This window comes from Phoxinus phoxinus (assembly GCF_949152265.1).
Source record: "Phoxinus phoxinus genome assembly, chromosome: 12".
Taxonomy (NCBI): domain Eukaryota; kingdom Metazoa; phylum Chordata; class Actinopteri; order Cypriniformes; family Leuciscidae; genus Phoxinus; species Phoxinus phoxinus.
The window spans coordinates 26012053-26031900 of record NC_136887.1 but is presented as its reverse complement, the minus strand read 5'-3'; the positions used below and the strand labels follow the sequence as shown (position 1 = coordinate 26031900).

General features: G+C 37.6%; 1 protein-coding gene across 12 annotated transcripts in view; it reads right to left on the bottom strand.

The window, feature by feature from the left end:
- lingo2 (leucine rich repeat and Ig domain containing 2) overlaps positions 1-19848 on the bottom strand; it is a 336136-nt gene that overhangs the window by 108053 nt on the left and 208235 nt on the right. For 6 of the 12 annotated variants that reach the window (XM_079631502.1, XM_079631507.1, XM_079631506.1 and 3 more), the window contains one exon: positions 3119-3155. The exons of 5 other annotated variants lie outside the window; for them this stretch is intronic. The gene's annotated coding sequence lies outside the window, so the exon portion shown is untranslated. Of the gene's footprint in view, positions 1-3118; positions 3156-19848 lie in introns of those variants that run through there. One more of the 12 variants, XM_079631503.1, reaches the window with a different exon arrangement.

Genomic DNA, 19848 nt, shown 5'->3' with positions numbered 1-19848 from the left:
AAATAGACAGAAAAATCTACACCGTCGATGGAGAACAAAATTAGATCAGTCATTTTCTTTGACTTTCACCCTCAAAATCTCCACCCATCACGCTGCGACTGTAACATTGTGTGTACGTGACTATACTGCCGTTTGAGTTTCATTTCCTGCTCATTACAAACCTCCAGTTCTGTGAAAGATGTATTTAGTCAGAACGCATTTGCGATTCTTTTCAAAATCTCACTATGGCAGCACATTTGATTAAATATTAGGCAATAATAACTGCAGCTGGATTTGAGAGCAGGAACCGAAAACTCTATAGTTCTGTCAGTGCTCATTGTTTTTATCACCCTTTCATCACCAATATAATAGAATTCACATTCATAGGTGTTTCATATTTTTAGCAGTGACCTTTCTGATTTAAAATAATTTGGGGTTCATGCCATCTACTTGCTGAGAAGCTGCACAACAGTGATTACGCAATTTCATTGAGTGATAAATGTCAACAAAGCTGAAATCACACTTATTAGACAGCTACTTCATCTGGGCCTTGCTTTTCAATGTGGCTGGCAATCAATCAATTAACAAATAAATCAATCAATTAATTTATCCATTTAAAAAAAAAGATTTGTACAAATCTAAATTTTTGACAGATAGATAGATAGACACGGACGGACAGATAGACTGCATCCATTGTGGAAAACCTCATTGCAGTAAACAAATGGGTGTAATCATCAGACGAGTGTGACTTCAGATTGAATTCATTGTTGACATTTAAAACAAAATCTCTGGTTGGCACCACATATTCAGCTCCCAAGGACGTAGGAGATAACATGACCCCAAAATGTTTGTGATTTAGAAAGATCACTACTAAAAAGATGTGAAAAGCACATCAGAGACCTACTTAAACCCCTACGCCTCCCATTCAGTGGCCCGCTGTGTGGGTCCCATTCAGAGGTCCAGAGGTGTGGAGTTACACGGACATATTAACTTTCCAATCTTGAGCATATCAGATCTCTCTCAGAGGTCAATGCCAGTGATAATGCACAGCATGCTCTGGTGCACAGGAACAAGAGGCCATGATTCAGCATGATCAATGATGAATACACCATGAGCAACACATATCTCAATGACTGAGATTAAATTTACCAACAATCCAGCTCTCTCTTTATTAAATGTAGAACCAGCACATTTAGTGTAACACTATGTTGGGGGAAAAAAACTGCTTAAAACAGCCTAAAGTGGTTTGCTGGTCTACCAGCATGCCCAAGCTGGAAAGGCCAGTCTGTTTTAAAGGTTTAGGTCAGGCAAGGGAGATAAACCAGCTAAACACCAAGCTGAGAGACCAACTAGACCAGCAAAGCATCTTGGTTTAAGCTGGGGTTTTTTGTATCAGGGAAAATAATGACTGACGTAGACATTTGAATGTTCAAACATACTCTACTGCTTTCCTCTCACAAAGGAATACAATGACATGTTTATAATTGATTTCAGAATATGTTCATTTTGGACAGCTGAAAAGCACTGAATGAAATTTTTAAATTTAGTATTCCTCAATACATAAGATCTTTCTCTGCTTGATGTTTGCTGAGGCTTGCAGTCTGTCAATGAAGAATAATGTCTCTATTTTTCCTTTTGTTCCCGTTGCGTTTCAGGTTTGATGAGCATGGCATCCTGTCCAGCATTTTAAAGCTTATTTATAACTCTCAGCACGCCAGGTGGATCATGCCACCCAGCATCCCTCACATAGATGCATTGGGTTTGCATCAGTTCAGAAAGACTTGTTCATAGAGTACTTGTTTCTTGCTCTTGAAGCTTTAGCATGTATTAGTCTGGAAAGTTGACACATGTTAACATGTTGATAACCGGATTTAAAGCATGTAGTTGATGGGGAGGCTTAGCATAGATTAGTGGATTAAAAACGGCTGTTCCCACTGATTAGATTCTCATTACTGCCCTGACCTGTTGGTCAATTAACATCATCAGACACACACTTTCATCAATTAGACGAGCTACAAGTGAAAGCAGTACTGCATCTAACTCTGCATCCATGCCTACTTCCCTACTATGTAGTAAGACAAAACCAGTCTGTCAAAAAAGTATTCATTAAACATTAGGCCAAAAACCTCGATGACCTACTGCTTTCGGCTGAATACTGAAGTAAGCATATGTCAGACACTTTACTACCCCAAGAGGCCACAGGAGTTAAGGAGCTGTCAGATTTAAAATAAATAAATAAATAAAACATTGCAGAAACAGTCAGGCGGCTATGTTCAACTGTAAGTGCTAAAGCAAGAACATTGTTCTTTGTGAGAAAAGAATTTACTAGAGTAAAACATTTTTTTAAATAATTATAATAATAGTTGTTATTATTACTACTGCTACTACTACTACCTACTTCTAAGAGGAGAACATGCAACATTAAATTTAATGCGGAGTAAAAAAAAATCTATAACAGAAATAGAAAGGAAGAATGAAATAAAGGCAGTACAAAAGAAAAAGTTTGTGTAATTTTAGCCAGTATAGCCATTCAAGTTTGGCAGCAAATGGTGTCAAAAGGTTAATGTTGATTTAATAAGCAATTAATTTTCAAGCAGGTACCTTGGAAATTGGCAAGAGTGAGGATGATAAAAGATTAGAATCAGCTGTGGTGCCTGAAAAGCAGAGCATTGAGTTCTGGGTAAATTGCCTTTTCACTGTACAAAGCTGGGCTTGTTTGTTCACAGCTCAGAGAGGAGTCGGCTGGCGGTTAATTGGTGCAGTTCTCCTGGGCACAGGTGGATGATGTCATAATAGCACATATACGTGAAGCGCCTGATGAGGTCTGATTGTTTTTTCGATGAGTGTGAGTGCAGATCGATAGGCTCAGTCTCTCTTGGCCAGAAAACCGAAAGCGTCCCTCTCTTATTAAATAAAAGCCAGATGGCCAGTGGATTAGTCAGGTAGAACCGCTGAGTGGCACCGGGCGAGTGCAGTGTTTTAGAAACTATTATTTCCTACATCTGACTCAATGGTTTTCACATGTGTCAATACATAAAAAGAGAGAAAACTTTGCACTTTAACTTTCAGAAGAAAGCAACAACAATAGCAAGTATACTGACTTAAAGGAGCAAAACAAATTCTGCCATCATTTACTCACCCTCATGCTGTTCAAAATCTGTTGGACGTTCTTTCTTCTGTGGAGCACAAAAGGAGATAGTTTAAATTGGTTTTGTCCATACAATACAAGTCAACCCGGTCTAATATTTGTATAATAGTATACATTTAAAATATCTTCTTTTGTGTTCCACAGATGTGAAAAAGTTATACGTGTGTGTTTGGTAATGCAAGCATCTTAAAAATTAGGCTATGTTCCAAATGTTGCCCTAAGCCCTTGCAGTCCTACAATGTCAAATGGGAAACAATATGGTCTCATGGACTTCTCGCACACAAGACTGCACTGAAAAAGAAAATAACAATTGCTGCTTGTTCAAATTACTCAATAAAAAGTAGCTAAAGCAACACAATTGCTATACATTTTGTTCTAACTTAATTTCATTGAGTTAAGTTCTTAAATATATGTAAAAACTTAATCAATTTGTGTTGGGATTACATGAATGATTTTGTTCATGGTCATGGGCTGTGCATTATTAGTTTCCAGCATGCTTTGCATATGGCCTAGCCTGGGAAAACCCAGACCACTTCCAGCAAATTTAGATTTGCTCTGCAAGTGGGTCTGGCAAAGAGCCCATTGAAACCCATTTCCAATCCATCGAAATCGCGGCACCAATCAGAAACGTTGGGGCGGGCTTTACACGATGACAACAGAGCAGAGACGGTGATGCAGATTTTGTATATTACAAAGATGGATGCCGCCGTGGAACATCACAACATCACTTGTTCGAATCAGCTATCGCGTCTGTTTCAAGCGATTTAAAATTGTCATTTCCGTTAACACAAACAGAGAATTGCTGAGAGTCTCGAGATGTTTCTCCGTCGCTCTGCATACGTCATGTCATTCATCGCTCTGATTGGTTTTAGATCTATCCGACGTCCGTTGGTGACGCCCCTGTGGAAATTAATTGTCTATGGAGCTTTGCCAGACCCTAACTCAGTTACAACTGAGAGTGGTCTGGGTTTTCCCAGGCTACATATGGCCGGATCAGGACAGTAAATGTTGAAATTAATAATGTTTTTGAGTGAGGAAAAGACCTGTTAAATGTTTAAAGTTCAGTTTAACCCCACTCCTGTCTCACTCACTTTTTAAAACAAAGTTACGCCACTGGTAAGTACACATCAGGAGCACCAAACATTTCCAAATTTATTTATTTTTAATCGTATTTTTTTTAATCGATACCTTACTCTTTATAAAAGCGCTGTATTAAACAATCACAAACTTGCCTTGAAATGCATAATGAGTACGCTACACCTTTTTCTCACTCTATGTTCATATGGTCATTAGGGAACCTGCCAGCACAGAAGATGAAATTCCACACACTTAATCCTGTAAAAATGCTTTACACAATACAATGACATGAACATGCTGCAATTATACACATGCACTATTCCTCATACATCACCATCAGCCATGCCTCAAAGGCAAAGACTGAACACACTTAGTGGATCCATTCATCACAAGAATTATTAATTCATCTCCTCTATTAATTTGAAATAATACGACGGACTAAAGTTAGGGACCTAACTCTCCAGACACCACTGACCTGTGCCTCAGCCAATGTCTTTCAACATGCATTTTCTACAAGAACAACCTGATTACACAATTGGCAGACAGACAAAACCACAAACTCATCCACTATACGTTCACTGCGCCATACCCTCCATCACTTCCTCCTTTCTAAATGCAGTGACCCAGACAGACCTGGCTGTATCAGATGACCTACCTCTGTCGTATCCATGCGGTTTATCCTGTTCCTCGCCTCCTAACAGGTCAACCATGGCTGGTCAATCACTGGCAAGCACTAGCATTTTAATCCGCTAGATACGGCAAGCTTCTCTCAACGTTTTGCACAAGTTTCTCTGCAGTGCAACAAAAAGTTAGAAAGAAATTAAGGGAGGGAATTAAAAACAGTTCTGGTCCAGCTTGTTCCTTTCCGTTAGCAGGATCTGGACTCCGTCTCCTAACTCGAACGATCACCTCTCGCCTCATTCAGTTATCCCTTTTTCTTTTCTTAATGCATTCGCAGCAGGAGCACATTAAGAAACAATCAATTTGTCAGCCGGTAGAGGAAAAGGAGGGGCGAGGGGGGTCAAGAGGGAGAGTATATGTGTGTGTGTACGTTGGGGTATAGTGTATACCATGGCTCGCTCTCTTCAGATCGGATGTCCCTGCTTTCGGCGGCCTTAAAAGAGTTGGTGACGCGAGCTGGTGGCTCGTGTGCAAATTAAATGGAGAGACAGAAAAATGCATTATTGATGCCAGCGGAGGCTGAAGTGTCTCGCTTACAGAGCCGGCTCTGGTTCCCACACGGGGTAATTAATCCACAATTCTGAGCCAGCTATGAATGGGCCGACCATAGAAGGACCATCTCTCTTCCCTCTCCCTCCACTAGAGCACTCCCTCCACCGGCTGCTGAAAATAGGTCACCTGCCTAGGGCCAGCCGGTGAGTGTGCGGTACGTGCGTGTGTGCATGACTCACCGATGGGACTGCTTAAAAACAGAGCACATTTTTATGCCAAATTTGTAGTTCAGGATAATGTTGATGGTTGTTGCATGTGTGTGTGTGTGTTGGTTCCAAATGTTGCTGTATAACATTTTAACCCAATGGCAGATCTGAAATCAGTATAGATTCTGGTCTTTTGGATGCTCGGATTGGTTCTTGTGTTGCTAGGCATCTCCCTTGCCGATCATCATTCATTCTGTGAAATTGTTCTCCAAGTTAATAAGCTATTACAAAAAAAGCACGCAATATTTCTCATGAATACGCTCAGCAGACACTTTGTCACATCCCCATCCAAAAAAAAAAAAAAAAAAACCCAACAACAACCAGACACCACAAAACAAATGTCCAATGGTCCGTAAAATAGAAGGCAGTTGCTGCATGTAGAGTAGATTAAGCTATATTTTAGAGACTTTGAAGGAATTAGGAGGAAGAGCTGAACTGGCCTGAGCTTCTACAGTCATTTTCTTGGCAAATACTTCTGAGTAAAGCAGCTTACAAGAAAGTGCATGCACTTTAACAATTACTTCAGTAACTAAAGATTCAAGTTAGATTCAACAAACAAAACAGCACATTTATGTTCGGCCCTTTAACATCCAGCTCTGTGAAGATCTGAGCAAGGTCACTGGCATCAAGAGAGGAACAAAGGAATGAGATGAGAGAGAAAAAGAATGGAGGGGGAGTTGATCGTAGAAGAGATTTGTTTACACAAATGATCCAAGTAAAACAGAAATCAGGATATCAATAAAAGGCAGTGATTTAACTTAATAAATACTATATATATATAATGAGCTGCAAGCCATATAGGCAGCCATGTTCTCTCATAATTCAAACATGCATTGATCACATGATATGTTGTTTCAAGCATCTCAGAGCCTGTCTGCTTTAGCTCACATTCATTTAGCTATAGGTCTGCATATAGTTATTATAGTATATTTTATATTGTTATATGAATAATAATAGTAATAATTATATTAATAATATTAAATATAAACTTTCTATTTTACTAAATGTAAATATGAATATGTAAATTATATATATATTTTTTACCTGTGAAGGCAAACCTGAATTTTCATCATCATTACTCCAGTCTTCATTGTTACACAATCTTTCAGAAATATTCCTATACTGATTTGCTAGAAACATTTATTATTATTATTTACATCAATGTTGAAAACAGTTTTTGCTGCTTAACATTTTTTGTGTGGAAACAATGACATTCAAACATCTGTAGTACGATTTAAAAAAAAAGAAAGAAATTAATACTTTTAATCATCAATGATTCATTAAATTGATCAAAAGTGACAATGTAGACATTTATAATAACAAAATATTTATATTTAATAAATGCTTAAATAAATGCAACTTTCTATTAATCAATAATCCTGAAAGTATCTCCATGTCCACAATAATGTTAAACAGCACAAATGTTTTCATGTGACACTGAAGACTGGAGTAATGCTGCTGGAAATTCAGCTTTGAATAAATTAAAAAATAAAAATATAAAAAATATATTTATTCAAATAGAAAACAATTATTTTAAATTGTAATAATATTTCCTATATTACTGTTTTTACTGTATTTTTTATTAAATAAATGCAGCCTTGGTGAGCATAAGATACTTCTTTCAAAACCAAAAACCTTTTTACAATTTTGTCAAGTAGGCTACTGTATAATATATAATAGTAATACTCCTACTAATAATAATTAATTATAGAATTATAGAAAAATAATGAACACCCGAGGTGGTAATGCGGCCAACGGCGTAAAGCGGGTGTGCCAGAAAAAGTTGGGTCAACACTCTTAAAACTTTTTCTATTGACGGAAAAAATGGCAATTGAAATCAAATCACAACGAAACATTTGTCAGAATATTTCAATATTTCACTTCACGCAAACTTAATCTAGAGTGAAGGCTCTCTCACACTCAGCCACAGTTGAGAATACAATGCGAATAAATTATACTATGTGAAATCTCAATGCCTGAGGAAAAACAACAGTCAATTTCATGTGAGCCAACAAATAAAGGAGAGAAAATGAGAGCGGAGGGCTGAAATGCACACGTGTGTTTAACTACCAGCCGGTGAGTGGGTGGTAGATTTTACACTTCCTCGCAACATCTGCACTTCAAACATGAGCGTTTATGAATGGCAAAAACATAAAATTTTAGGCACTGGTTACATTCTACAACAGTCACCACAGAAATAAAATAAATTTGGCATAGAAACCTCAAGTATTGTTAGAATACTGTGCTGTAACTAGGCCCAGGAATTGGCAGACTGTAATTTTTCATGCTAATGCTCTGGAAATTCTGCTAAAATAATAAAACATTGAGATGACGGTACTACGCTTTTACTGAAATATGATCAAATATTGCAGAAATATTTAATAATGAATGAACATGCATTCATTAAGTGTACAGTTGCAAGATCATAATAATTTTAACAAAGAAAAGGATCAATAAAGCTGTGGATGATCAGGGTAAATAATTCTTATTTTGTCTTATGGGAAACATGTAAAAAACTTATGAAACTTCAAAAAGAGTAGTATTCTTGAGCATTAGTGAATGTTTTCACTATTTGTAATAGTTGTGTATGAAGCCCTCAGTTGTCCTCAGTGTGAAACGATGGATCTCATAGTCACCATTGGAAAGTGTTCAAGTATGGAGAAGATGCTGGAAAACTAAAGATTGTGACTTAAGTCAATGTTTACTTGATATGGAACACACAGAGCATGAGTTGGCAACACAAAGTAAAATTTTCACTTGAGCTGGGAGAAGAGAACTTAAATACACTGGACTCGTTTGCTGCGGTCCGAGCCCGAGAGCGAATGTTTCCGGCTAAAATCAGCGTTTTAGCTGTAATCAGCTAAAACGCATGCGCAGGTCACTTTACTTCCTGAACAAGTGCGCACCAGAGTCTGTGTTGCTTTCACATTCACGTGAACCGCGGCACGGTTCGGGAGCAACCGAACTCAGACCACTTCATCCAGTTTGTCTCGGGTTTGGTACCCCAGTGCGCACCCGGGTCCGCATAACAGCATTCACATTAGCGATTTTTCATGCGAACCGTTCCCCGTTCCGAAATAAACTGCCAGTGTGAAAGCACCCTTAAATATGCAGGAACACCACCACCCTGCCTCTGACGACAGCAACTCACGGCACCTGTGCACTCTAACAGACGGAAGACAAACTACTATCACAAAACATGGTTTATACTCGTTGATCATCCAGGTAACAACACAGTATTAGGATTCAAGGGTATGTAAACCTTTGAACTGGTTTATTTGTGTACATTGTTATTATTTTTTCTTGTGAACTATAATCTAACATCTCTCGTGTAAAACAGCTTATTCAGATTCAGGAAAGGATTGAATAAAAAAAAAAAATGCAACTTTGTATGATACTCTTATTAAAACTATGAACATCTTGCATATTCTGCAAGGAGCGTGTAAAAGGAGCAGGGCTGTGCTTCATTTCTTCACAGACTCAGTGTGCGCCTGACAAAAGTGAAACTACAAAAGTGCAGGATGCAATTAACAGCTCTGCCTAGACACCCTAAATCAAACACCTCCTCTATGATATTTTAATGCATTTATTAAGTATAACACTTAAGCTTTTTGATGTGTGACACACAAAGTGGCCCATCTATAGGATGTAAATATAATCTAGACTGAAAATGAGAAAAGAGCGACTTCAGCACTTGGTGAGAGATGGGTTGTGCAGGGCAAACCACACACACACACACACAGCAGCGACAGTCTCCCACCCACCATTTCAACACTCCCAGCACAATTTTTTTTCTTGACTTTTATTTCTCGCTGATCCATCTTTTGACCTGTCACCCAATTAGGCCCATGCCTGTGATGAACTGAGCCAATTAAGTTGTGCGTGTTAGCTCGGACAGGAATGCATCTTAAAATGGCGCAGTGCAGTTTTCCTGAACTAAACACGCTTCGCTTCTCATGCATTCATTACTGCTTGGCGATTAACCATCACTCACTTGAGAGTCACAACATCAGCGCGGTTCTCATGAAGCATCATAATGTGAGCAAATTGCTAAAATCACCGTTCCACAATGGTTAGTTTTACTGTCACCTAGTTTTACTGTATGCCATGAATTGAACTATGAATTAGTATTTCACACAGAGACTCAATTTATGTAAAGGATTTAACGTATGATGTAAATTCAACTTAAGAACTATCAGAATGCTAATATCTGATGATGACTTAATTCAGAATATGCAGCTATTTTAATTGTAATGTACCGGTGCATTACAAAAGCCATGAAATAATCTTCGGCAGACGTCAGGAGCAAACAGATTCCACAAGAGAAGAAGAAAAGAGAAAAAAAGCCTAGTTTAGTCATTGCCATGAGAACAGTGATGTGTAGCAAAACATGAACTCTGAGACCTCTGCTTGTAGAAAGTACCTGAAAGAAGTCCCTTTAGAGGGGGGAGTGCATGTGTTTGTCGATGGATCATGTTCAAAATCACAAGATGACAACTGTAACTGTGCGTATGAGGTTTGAACCAAATACAGTATTAGAGGCATACTCTCTTCCTTTCAAATAAGATCAGGCATTGAACATTTATGATTATGATTTTAGAAATAAATACCGATTTATTTGTTCAATTATAATGGTAACACTTTAGAGTTTAGGGTCCAAATCTCACTGTTGACTAGTTGCTTATTAAAATGCATATAACTAGGATATTGTTTGTTTATTAGTACTTATAAAGCACATATCAACGCCTCATACTGCATGACTTTATACATCCCCTTTATCCTAACCGATACCTAAACTTAACAACTACCTTACTAACTATTAATATGCAATAATTAGGAGTTTGAGGCAAAATCCGTAGTTAATAGTTGAGAATTGGACCCAAAGCTAAAGTGTGACCATTATAATAATTTAAAAAAAGCACAATAGAAGCATTTTCACTAACAGGTGCTGATCGAACTCAGATGCACAAACATATCACTGATATGAGAAAATGCCAATTTGATTTATTGCAACATTTTTACTATTATGGGTAGAGCATTGAACAGAGCAGTATTCTATGAAATTAGATTTTTAATGCTGGAGGCCTTTTTCTGCATTCCTAAAAAATTGACAAGGGTGTTTCCCCCCCCCCCCCCCCCCCCCCCCCCCCCCCCCCCCCCCCCCCCCAAACTTTCGATTGCATTAACACTCACTCATGGTAATTTATCCTGATGCAGGAAATCAGATCTGAGAGGCAGGTTGATTTTGATTAGCCCTTAAGAGGTTTGATCTTGGTAAAATTCAGGTGCAGCATCTTGTCTTGTTTCTGTGACTCAAATTAGACTGAGAAATGTGTATTAAGTAGGATTGCATTATACAAAGTAAGAGAGCATCATCATCATCAATGCAATTAAATAAAACCGCATTGATCCCTGCCTGATGCCTCTCACTGACCCACTGGCTTGTCAACAAGTTGTACACTGTTCTTGATGATCAGCTGACAATTAAAAACTAGTAGTCGAGCAAGCCCTAGCATAAAAAGCATGACACTATATTTGACGATATTTCAGCATGTTGCTCATCATTACTTCACATACGCAAATGTATGTATGTCTATGCACTCGAAAACATGTTTACCATATTGCCCCTGAATATTAATGGTATTTGCACAGAAAAACTCCCAAGTGCACGGTTTACACTTGTGAATAAACAGAGCCCGTCAAAGATTATGCACAATGCCTCATATAATTTTAATATCACAATTAATAGTTAATTTCTGAATTATTTAACTTTGCTTGTAAATGTTCCAAGACCAACATTTATAGAAGATGCCGTTTTTTTACTGTCAGTTTTCAGTGACCAAAATGGGATTTTCCACAATCTCACATAATAGCACTGTAAAAATCTACAATGGCAAGGAAACACCTCAAAAACCCGAGGCTCCCTGCGTTGCTCTCCACTAAGGGCCCGCACTGATTGTTACTCTGAGATGAAAGTGTTTAATCTTGGCTCAGGTTTTGAAGATCATCCACCCCTCTCAGCTTCTCAATTCTCCCATTTGAATGCTCTCCCGGGGTCCTGGCTAGCATCAACCCTCAAAAACTGCAGAGCTGCTGAGTCATTTGGCACCTTCAACCATGGAATTTGTTACTGTGGCGGAGTCTTCACAAATAAAAATAGGCGGGTATGTCAAAGCACTATAAATAAAGGCAAGTTAGCGCTTTAGCGGTTGTCCCTTCCCCCACCAGATGGCAGGTTGGTGACAGATTCTTTAACATACATGTTTGGCTGCTCATCAATCCAGACTGATTGCTTCCATGTTAATGGGCTGTGCGTGGCTTAATTTCTTCCTAATGAGAGTGTCCTTGAGAGGTGTAGCATTAGTGAGAGTTCCTAAGATTGCTCGTTTAGTTAATATGATGTTATCAGCGCTACACTTCCTTGAATATATCACACCGTTTCGTTCTGCAATGCTGTTAAAAATGTGAACCTCAGAAGTGCAGTGCACTTGTGGTTTGAGATAAGCTCTCAATTGAGGGTTTCACACTTGATGAGAGTTGGCTTTATCGAAGCTTGACAGGACTGGATGTTTGACTGATTTGTGCCGTGGTCTGGGTAGGACCTGTGATTTCTCTTACAGATGGTAGAAAAGTACAAGAGTCACTACATCTATTTTGCTTATAATGCCAACGGTCCGAACGTGCAAGAAAACCACAGATCACTATGTTAATAATAGGTTTGGGAATCGAGCACCAGTTCCGTTAGTTATCTTAATGTTAAGTTCCTTGTTACAACTGATGTAAACAAGACAAAAACTAAAATACAGAAACATATCTGTAAACAATTTACTCTTATGAACTGTTTTTTTTCCCAATGAATTCACAAATTGAAGGTTTAAATAAATCAGTTTAAAAAGTACTGGGAGATCGCTAATGGAATCATTGATGAACCAGAATCGTTAAGTGAAATCAAATTGTACAATCAATATAACTCCTAATGATTCCCAACTAATGTGCGAGGCTAGTCGGCTAGTTGATTAAACGACACTGCTGCTTCTAGCCGTCTTGGAAATACTAGTCTTTTACTTTTTTTTGTCATGTTAATGTTACATTTTAAAATTAAAAAAATATTTTGAAAAGTGTATATGTGGAGTGAAAATGTTTTCTTTTAAACTAAATAAATAAATCAATGAAATGAGTCGTTGCGCACATCCCTATTCCCAAAGTTAACAATATAAAATAAAGGTTAAATCAACTTCTACCTTAGATATAGTGACCGCATTATCATTTGGGGTCAGTAAGATTTATTTATTTATTTTAAATAATACATTAATTCAGCAATGACACTTACAATTGATCAAAAGTAACAATAAAGACTATTATATTTGTACAAAATTTTCCATTTCAAATAAATTCTTCACATTTTATTCGCCAAAGATTTTCTCAGTTTTAAACATTGATATTGATAAGAAATGTTTCTTGAGTACCAAATCAAAATATTAAAATGATTTCTGAAGGATCATGTGACTAAAGACTGGAGGTGATGATGCTGAAAATTCAGCTTTGCCACCACAGGAATATACTATAAATTAAAATATATTAAAACAGGAAACTTATTTTAAATTGTGAAACTATTTTTTAAATATTACTGTTTACTGTATTCTTGACCAAATAAATCCAGGCGACTTAAAAAAAAAATACATTTAAAAATCTTACAGACACCAAACTTTTGAATGTTACATAGTTACATTTATATTTATTCATTTGACAGTCACTGTTATCCAAAGTGACTTACAAGTAAAAAACATCACAGGCACTTTGTCAAAATCCGACAATATTTTTATTAATGCCACATTCAACCCAGTTAATACCTCAGCGATAGTCACTTAAGGACCATGTCCAAATGACATTGAGAGCTATTTCAGGCTTAAAAGCTATGTGATGAATGTTCACTGCCTTGCACCTGCCTGAATCTCTTATTCATCCGACTTAATATATTTGGAGTTACATGATACTGTATGGACTACATGCTCCTGCCCATTTTACTGACAGTACTAAAGCTAACATATGAAAATAGAAGCCATTACCAACCCCTGTTTTAGATAAATAAATAAATGCACATATGGAGGTCATATATAAATTGCCAGTCAATTACATATCTTAGCTTATTAGTTTGTGCAGCTGTAAGAATGACAAACTCACTCACATTTAACACGCAGGTCTGTCAGGCAAAACCCCATGTGGCTGAGTAAATGTTAGCACATCTGTGATTTAACATCTGGATAACTTCCACTTAAATATGATAAACATGGCAAATGTTTTAATTTCATTTAGCAGACCCAGGGCATCTAGGAATCCTATCAGCACACATGAACACATGCAACCTGATTAGCAAAGAAGCGCTTGCACATGCAAATACATAAGTAAGTGTGTCAGTACACATAAGATGTTTTTATATTTGGTTTTATGCTCTATATAATTACATATGGAAATGATGACTCACTGCCCTTTGGACACTCACCCATTACACTAAACTACGGCTGATTTCATCACTACACATGTGATTGAGATTGTTGTAGGGAAAAAACCTCCATTTCCTCCCAATAATTTGTAATGGTTGAGAGGCCTGTTTGCTACTTCATCATTTGCAGCATTATAAGAGAGCTTCACCTTTTGAAATTTCCTCTCATCAGCTATGCAAATATGCAATTACCACAGATAGATGGTGACCTTTAACCTTCTATTCTAATTGGAGCTGCTTTGAAGAGAGTTGAGGAAGTGTGCGTGCTTGTGTGTGTGTGTTAAGGGCTTCGGCCTGCCTTTTCCGTCTTTTCTCTTAACACAGAGAAACAGTGAAAGGAGCAGGCTGTTCCTTTCTAAGATCCAAACAGAGTGATGGGCCTTAGAGTTAAGCTTGTTTAACACGGGTTAACAAAGCACCGCTAAGCACTGATCCTCCGCATTTTCTTTAAGGAGCTGTTACTCAGGCTTGCCTCAAGCTACTTAATGAATCAATAAGCTTAGCAACAGCCTTGGTCAGTGTCTGACAATCCAGAGATATATTTAACCACGAGGCTGCTAACACTACCATAGAGGCACAGAGACAGACACTCTGTTCCAAAACACACTGAGCAGCCCATAGGCGTTGGAGAGAAACAAGAAGTTTTGTTTTTAATAGCATACACAGATGGTACATGCCTGATTGTAGGGATACATACTTAGTAATATACTCTAGTCTAATGTAGACTGATATTGTATACACTACCGTTTAAAAGTTGGGACTAGTTTTGTTTGTTTTTACAATTTTTTTTATTATTTATTATACGTTTATTCAGCAATGATGCATTAAATTAATCAAAGGTGACATTTAAAGACAAATAAATACAGTGCTTTGAATTTTCTATTCATCTATAAATCCTTGAAAAATGTATTATGGTTTCCACTAAAATATTAAAAACATTTAAACATTGATAATGAGACTTGAGTACCAAATCAGCAATATTAGAAAGATTTCTGAAGGATCATGCGACACTGAAGACTGGAGGAATGGCTGCTGAAAATTCAGCTTTGCCATCACAGGAATATTTCACAATGTTAATGTTTTTACAGTATTTTTGATCAAATAAATACACCCTTGGTGAGCATAGGAGTCATCTTTCTAAATAATATTTTAAAAATCTTACCGACCCCAAAACTTACAAAGTAAGGCTGCAGGTCTCATTATATTTGTTTTTCATCACAATTTGGGGGAATTGAGCATTTCCTTCCCGTTCTGGCAGAATATCAGGTTCATATACTCACCCGTATCACATTTTCCCTGCACCTCCATGAGCACTTGTTCATCTGATCCATCCCAGCCTTGGAATTGGATTAATCTGGCTGGCAGTTGCATTCCTCCATTTTGATATTTGCCTTGTGAAAAAAGTCTTATATTTCTTTTAGCCTGAAGTCCAAATTTGTATTACTGGCTCTCTTTAAAACTGTCGTTTTTTTTTTTTTTTTTTACGGATTACTCTAGTTCTGTTCCAAAACCTAGTGAATTGCCTCACATCCTAACCATTCTGGAACCTCATAAATGGCTGATTTGGAATGCTCTACATAGGCAACTTAGCTGAAAGAACAAAGAAAAAGAAATAAAATGGTCAGAATGACAAAATCAAGTGCCTCAATTGCAAACAAATAGAGAACAAATGGAGGATTTTTATCTCATTTGCTGTTTTTGCTGTGGCACCGTCACGCACACAGTGAGTCACTAAAACATTTTTCCTCAAAGCAGTGAATGACATTTCTAGATCTTCCAAAGAGCAGCTGCTGCAATTACTTTCACATTACCTAAGTAATCACATAGAAATTAATGACATAGACATCCCCCTCCCAGACACACACACATTCAAACACATTCATCCCATTTTAGGTTTTCATAATATACCAGTCACACAGCTGTTTATACTTTGTCTTATTTTCGAAATTAAAGCCCATTGCATATGACCCCAATTTTTTCCAGGGCTGCTTCATTATTCTGTTTGATGAGTGGCCTTTTTCTCTCAGGCATACACAAATATAAGCTTGTGGCTTGTTCCTTTTTTTGATTCAGATACAAAGAAGAGTGTTTGTATCATGTTAAATGTCCACAATGATTTTAACGGGCTTATTCTCAGCTTAAGCACCAATCTTGAATTAGTTCAAACAAGATTACGAGGATAACTTGGTGTATCTTCAAAGTACAAGAGGGAGCTCTGCATAAAAGATTAAGACAAGAAATAGTAAGGTATATATTTCATTTCTACATGTACAATATACTTTTTGAAGTAGTGAAATTGTAATTCTATAAAATCAGTAATACTATTCCACTTTCATTCAATTTTTTTTTTCAATCAGTCACATTAAAGAAAACCTCCTGCCTGCTGTGATGATCAGTCAAGCCACTGTCTGCATTGCCATGGCAACACTTGGAAAGTTTGACCATGAAAGTGTTCCAATAGACCTTTTTTAACGGCAATGAAAGCAAGGCTGTGAGGGATAAACACATCTCTTCCGTGGGTTGAATGGTTATTCAATGTGTTTTGGGATTGTTCTGCTGTCGAAACACTGCAAAAAAGATCTTTCTGAGAAATTTCAGTAGACCAAAAAAAACAAAAAAAAAACAGACAATATGAGCTGTGGAAAATTATAAGTGATTTAGGAGCTTTTTAGTAAGTCTATCCCTCACAGCCTCGCTTTCAGACCTGTCATGGCACTGCTCTGAATAAGGTCTATAGGAGGCGTAACAAAGAAACATCACTCAAGGTCTTCCAGCAAAACTGCATTTGCCCAATGAAGTGTGGCTGATGTGTGTTACACGACAAACTTCATCACTCTGAGGCTGAATAGACAACAACATCAAGGACAGACAGATTGAAATGAAAATGTTTTGAAGAAAAACATTTTAGGGTAATATTAAGGATTAAAAGTTGGAGCTAATACTAGACCAAAGATCCAGCTGGTAATCTTTTTTTTAAACGTTTAAAAAAAAAAGTACATGTGTGAAGCTACGAAAAAAACAGTGTAAATCTTCATCGTTTCTTAGTGGCCTAACTCACTTTCTGCGGGAGTGCACAGAGGTTAAGTAGGTCCGGCCCAACAAATAAATAATGAATAGAAGGACAGTAATTAAGAACACAGATGAGACAAGGCCTAGAGAACCTTGGATGATGACCCCATTATGCTGTTTAAATAAAGCACAAAACTGCCTTGTTTTTTTGCTTGTGTGCCTCCTTCTCTGAACCATTGAACACCAGCCTAAAGCAAGGACACTAGAACATTCAACATCTCAGCAGCCACATATAGTAACAATATCTAGAAGAAAAAAACAATCTATCTATCCTTTATGTAAATAGGATTCACTTCCACAGTGTTCAATATAATGCTGTCTTGAAAAAACAATGTTTACTGATGCTTGCACTTACTCTGTGTTGTCCTCGGAAATAAAGAAGGTTGAGGAGGTGTGTAAGGTGAAGCTAGGGTGCAGCTGAGGAGACGGAACACTAGGCTAGATATTCTCAAGTGGGTACAAAGCATATTAAGCAGTGCACATTGATTCGGGCAGCCTCTGGAAATTTAAAATCGGCACAAAGTGTACAGTATATCTCGATACTCTGTAGTAAAACTGAACAATTGGAAAACTAAAAGAAACTAAAGAAGAATGAAATGTTATAAGTAATGTATTTTGTGTTTAACATATTTCTTCAGGATCTGTCACAGACACACTTGTGTGCATCGGAAAGACGTCTGTGAAAGAGAGATAGTAAGATGGAGACATACCACTTCTAGAAAAATCAATGGGGAAAATCTAAAATACTCAATATGGCAGCTGTAAGAAAAGTCCCGCATTTCAATCAAATGCGTTTACTTTAGAATAGTAATGGATATAAGCTAGACGACACTGTACACTATATCCAAATAGCATACGATTCTTACAATTTCTGTAGTATTCTGTCGAAAAACAAAAAGAGTATAGTATGTTATCTACAATGTATGCCATCTATCTAAAATTGTCTTAAATTTATGTTACTCGCAACATGTTTATAGTTTCTTCTTCTTCTCATTACCATTCATATCAGGATCACTGTCTTTATGGTACTTTACCGCATAGTGCTTCAACATCAACACCTGGCATACCGGGTCGTTTTTATAGAAGTTGGGACATGACACTTAGCAGTGACACTACATTAGCATTAACTTGATGGACAGAGATGTTTTCTGGCATTTTCCCTGTACATTATGCACAAAAATCTGCACTTGAATTTTTCTGCCAGCGAAGTAAACACTACACTCATTTGGTGGGCAGATTGTATCACATTAGCGCATTGAAAATCCAGGCAAATTGCTCAGTAAATTTGGCACAGAGTGTTCAGAAGTTAAATGTGGTGCATTGATACTGTTCAATGTCAAAACTCATCACTCTCTCTCTCTATTCTCTCGATCACTCTAGCGCACTGATGGATTGTTTCTGCACGGTAGCTTTTGTCTCCGATGCTGTAAATAATTAGGCTACATAAACAGCGTTAGAGGTGCTTAATTGCTTTTGGGACCATTAGTCTTAAACTCAAACTCTATACAGTCTTAAAGTCTGTAATGGTCTGATATTTATATTATTCAGTGTCAAAATTCAGTTTAATTGCATGATACGCATATTATTCAGAAAACACATACGGAACAATTCAGAGCAATTATCAGCTATGTAATACTAACAATAATATTATACTGAACAAATGTTAATGCTATTTAGATTTTTACTAAAGCGGTTATATTCTTGGAATAGTATGCACACAATGAAACTGATACCTGCATTTGTCCATCTAGTATCTGACCGGAGATAGTGATTCCACTGTAGAAAATGTAATTGGGTGTTTTGAGACATTTTCACCTCCAGCACAAACTCAGGGGACCTTCGGATTACGCTTTCCCAGGGAGAGACTCTCGGCACGCGGTCCAAAAACTTAGATCTACTCGTGCCTGCCAGACAGTCTCTTGGCAGTCCCAATGCCTTTGTCACAGTCATCTTATTTGAGCCTGCCCAATTTTATAATAAGCCAGACAGTAGGCACTGCCAGACTGTGCTCTCAATCTATTTTCTTTGTAATATTTCCACCTCAGCAAAGGGTAAGTGAAGGTTACCCAAAAAGTCACGCGGTGTGTTAATGGGCAACACTCGTAAATATGACAGACTAACGTCCAGTGGGCTGTGATTTTCAGCCCCATGCGGAGTAGACTGGCACATTTACATGTTCGAACGGCATTTGATTATTCTGCAACGTTGACTGTCACACATCATTGGGTAAGGCCTAAATCAGAAATCAGAACTTTGTGGAAAAAACAACTTCATGTTGGACTTGCCATAAAGAACCAGCAGATAGCAGCTTAGAAAACAAAGGCAGTATACAGTCTTGCAGATCTTGCTAGAAGGATGAAATTCTGTTGGGGCCTGTAAAACTGGCTGTTTCTGCAGAGCATTAGCACAGCAGGACCCAGCAGTGAAGGGGAGCTGGAATACTAGAAAGTAGAGAGCTGCAGAGAGACAGGTTTATGCGTGGGAGATGAATGGAGTTTCACATGAATCCTTTCTGCTGCCGTCCACACATTCCTAAGAGCAGCAAAATTAAAACTGAAACAGTCTATTTAAAAAAAAGCAGCAGCGGGTTGATTTCCCCATATCAGGGGCATTCCCTGATCCTTCAGCATCACATG